Raw genomic sequence first — 4,749 nt, forward strand, 5'->3', positions numbered from 1 at the left:
ATACAATAATATAAATGCACAGCGGAAGCAAAGAAAGATTTATTTCAACTAAAATTATTGTAATATTCAAGTATCACAAAATGTCGAAATAGATCCACAGGCAGATCCAAACAAAAAGGAAACTTCATTTCAACAGACTTCATGCATCCTAAGCTTGCGAGACTTCTATGGATGCTTAAGGAGTGACCAACCTATTACGCGTAGTACCTGCAGTTAGCCTTTTTGGAAAATACGTCAGTTTACACTGGTAAATACAATTTAACTGACTCATTTTGAAAATGTTTAAAATTGATTTAAATGCCCGTGGCATGAAACTTTTTATAACTTGGGATAATTATTTGCTTAACAATCTTGTAAAAGAATTACATGTTCGTTATGCGTTGTGGCCCGGGTCGTGCCGGGTTAAAGTTCAATAGACACACCACTTAATATAATTTCGTCGCAAGACTTCTCTCGGCCGACGATTATACATTTAATGAAATGCACAACGGGTGTACGCCTACACCCGTGTGCTAAGGTCGTGGTCGTTCTTTGAATGATGCCAAGGATATCCGGGACATGGTCATTAAACCCCCAAAGGCGTTAAACAAACAAAACAGCATTTTTAAACGGGTTAATTTGACAACACTTAGCCATCAACTGGTTAAGGTCAATTCCCCGACCAAGCGGTATTTTATATACCGTACCCCAAGCCCGTATAGGGAAAATAAGTTAAACGTATTTACCTGAGCAAAGTATAAATCAAAAACAGCGAGTGCACGTAGCTTTTACTGGGCTCCTAGATCTGGAAATTAAGGTTTTAATAACCTATTAGAATCCTAACGGGTCTTAAGCTTAGACCGGTTATTTATAAAGGAAGATTACGATTTTAAACGCACAATAAGGCGAAGACCGTTTTAGAATGTGGTTTTGACCCAACAAGCTTGCATGCTTGTTTAATATGGGTAACATAATCACATTCTGGATTTTGAGACCAAAAAGATATGGTTTGACTCGTTTCGGATAAAATGGCCAAATGATGTAGTGAGTAGTACGATAATGAAGATCAAACACGTTGATTCTGTGAATGCCCGTGTCGTTCTTCCCCAACCCCAAAATTCAACCCAAAGGGCTCGGAATTTGAAGTGAAAAACTGTTTTTCTCAAAATTCAATTCTGATTCATCAAATGATTAGGGCAATACATAAATAGAGACAGAAATTCGAAACGGGCCTAAAAAAGACAACGGGCCAAACACAAGCCCAAAAACAAAATGCCCAAAATACTTGAAAAAACATAAAAATGGAAAAAACTAATAGAAATAAGCGTTTTTTTGGCCCGGACGATGACCCAAACCGCCGTAGGCGTTTGCAGCAAGATAGAGCTCGTTCTCCCGTTCGTTTTGACTGGTCACACGCCCCAAACGGACTCCCGTAGCCCAAGTTAGAGCCATTTCAATGAAGCCCCTTTTGTGACGCGATCCTGGGCCTCCAAGTACCGGATGGCCCGCTCTTCCACGCTTGGGCCCGCATCACCAAACTAGTCACATAAGCCGATCCGAACGCGTATAGTGCGTAACGAGTAACCATAAGAGTCAAATACAAGTTTCTGAAGTTAATATGCCTAAAATATGTTGTGATATCAGAATGATACCTTCCATTATGCCCCAAATGATTTTAAACCAAAACTATGCCTCATAAGGGCGTTTTGGTCATTTTATAAGGTGTAAAAGGGGTAAAATAATAACCTGAGTTACAGGTCTGATTAAATTAGTAAATATACTTAATTTACTAAGTTATAACAGTAGGGTATCACATCTATGTGAAATTTATTACCCTTAACCTTACTATGCACCGTAGGGGCATTTTGGTAATTTCACATGTGCCTAAAAGGTCAATTCTGGAATTCTGAGTTCAAAACATTTGCCTACTGTTTAAAATATAAAAATTTACTGATTACATCAGTAGGTTCAATCCCTTAAGCTTAATAAGGTTCTAGTGCACACTTATGCGTTAAAAATGCTTAAAAAGGCGGTTTGGAGCCATTTTCGGGTTTTCTGTAAAAAGCTGATATTTTTAATATTCCAGAAGGCTCAAAATAATTCATTTATCATAACAAATCAGTAGAAATTGGTTTGAGGTTAAAAGGATTTGTAAAACTCATTTTATGGCTTAAAAGGACAAAACCGACATAAACCGAATTAATCTTAGAACACTAAGTTATGCTCAACCTAAAAATAAATAAAAATCGCCAAAAATCCCAAAATATTATTTTATAACAGTGGGTAAAAAGTTTGGTATAAATATTTGGGTTTTGATAGGCTATATGCAATTTACGCCATTTAATTAGTAAAGAAGCTCTTAATTACGCTATTGAGTATAACTCTTAATCTAGACCCCAAACTGACCTCAAATTTTGGGTGCAAGATTATAAATCAGTAGCTAAGGTGTCTACTCTTTTACATTTCAAAAATCACATTTTAAGGTCAAATGGGCATAATGGTCAACATATAAGCGATTAACGGAAACATGCATGTGAATAGGATATCTAATGAACCGAGTTGTATAATCTCAGAGAGTTATACTAACATGCAAATAGGTCCAAAAGAAGTTCTAAGGCAATCCTAATCTTGTCTTAAACGGGTCAGAACTGATAGTCAAAGCAATAGTCAAACTTTGCGACTTTCGGTTCCAAACCGAGCCTAAACTGAAAATTGTCGAGTTGAACATGTTGGAACATGTTCTTACATTAATTACCAAGTTATTTTAATGATCAAACAGGTTGCATGTAACCTACATTGCTAATTATGCATTAATTTGCAATAACCCTTCTGTTGACTTTTTATAATAAGCTTTGACTCGACAATTAGCATAGTTAGAGTGGGAATCTGGAAATACCATTTTAAGGGTTTATTACCCACATAATTACCTACTTAAAGGTACTTTTAATTCGTGATTTGACAGAGGACATTTTAATTAATCACGAAGTCAAACCTTAATTATGACGGTTTGACTTTTAGCTAATTAACTAGGCTAAAACGAATTTGGAAGGGTTAAGGACACTTACAAGAGTCCTAATTATGCTTAGGGATGCTAAGGATGCTTGTGGCTGACCAGAGGAGCTCCAGAAGTTGAGTTGTGAACTTTTGAAAGTGGGTGCTCAAATGGTTACAACATGAAGTTCTTATATAGGCCATTTAATTTCCTAAGATGATGCCACAAGAGTCTATGCATGCTCCCTGATCATCACAACTGTCCCTAGTGCATGAAAACCCATTTGTTCAGCCCATGGTATCAGTTTACAGGCCACAAAGTCGGTTAACAGGTCTGACTGGTAGCTGTGCACACTTTTCTGTCGCTGGCACCCTGATGCGGCCCGCTTGAGTTTACAGGGAATTCTAATGCGGGCCGCCTGGACCGGCAAAACCTGCCAAACAAGTTTCAAAGTTTGCATTTTCAGTCCCTGGTCCTTTGTAACGTGGTTTTAAGTCCCTTATTTGCATTTTCAGCCCTCTAACTTGATTTTTAAGGGCCTTGGGACTTTTGCTAACTTGGTTAAGTCCTTGACTAACCTTGTAACCACTCATAAGGCCATAGAATTCAATGTTGACGCTTTTAACCCCTCGAACACGAATTTTATCATAACTTTCTCATACGATAACGAAACTTTATGAAATTTTAACCACGCATTCTAGTGAGTATATTTTATCGTTACAATGCTTCGGGTCTGTCAAAAGATCACTCAGAGGTATACTTTGCACATGTTGACACTTTTAGCCCCTGTAGTTTGTAATTCCTCACTTTTTTTCATTTTTAGCTTCGTATGATCCATGATTTATTCGTTGGAAAGTATAAACATTATGTAGGGCTATTTTAGAATATATTTATCCATTGTTGACACTTTGGACCCTTATATTCACATAGTTTCCCCGTTTGTCAACTTTAGTCCCTCCAAAGTATTCTTTCTCACGTTCAGAGCTTATGACACATGTTTATACATTATTGGACATAAATTTTCAAGGTGTTACAAGGGTCCCTGTTTGTTTTATATCATAGCATAGCCAAATCGTGACCCACGGTTCTGAATGGTGGGTGAAAACGTGAATGGCTTAGCTTTCTTCCAACATTTTTGCAACTTTCATCAAATGTCAAGATTGGTCCCCCAACTTTACTCCCATCATTTTCTTAACATATACCCATCATATAACTTTCGTTTAATGACCAGGAGACCCCTTAGCTTTACAAACTCTTGTTTCTTCACATATTTTAGCCATTATTAACTTTTAAATAATTACCAAACGGCCCCTATACTTTATAAAATCTTTTTTCTTGCACATTTAGGTACAAAGCAACTTTCAATTAAGTACCAAATAGTCCCTGAACTTCGTTCTTTCATGTTTATTGTATTCTCAAGTTGTTTTCCCAACCGAACAAATTCCGAATCCGTACCGAAAGCTGCAATAACCATTCCAATGCATTCCACGCCATCTCTAACCATCGTATTTGAATTAACATGCCAGTTCAAATTGAATCGAATTCCAATAAATTCTTTTTGATTCAAATTCATTTAAAATATAAATTCGTTATGGGCTATTTGAGCTCGATAATAAGCTATTTTAGGACTTAAATTAAATTTATAGATTAGTTTATACTATAGACAAATTAAAGTTATATGTGTCTATTATATATATAATAAACAAATATGTATAATTTGAATTCAAATTTCGAATTGAATTGAATATAAAATTATAAATTCGCATTCGATTCACTGA

This window comes from Helianthus annuus, chromosome 16, assembly GCF_002127325.2.
Source record: "Helianthus annuus cultivar XRQ/B chromosome 16, HanXRQr2.0-SUNRISE, whole genome shotgun sequence".
NCBI lineage: Eukaryota > Viridiplantae > Streptophyta > Magnoliopsida > Asterales > Asteraceae > Helianthus > Helianthus annuus.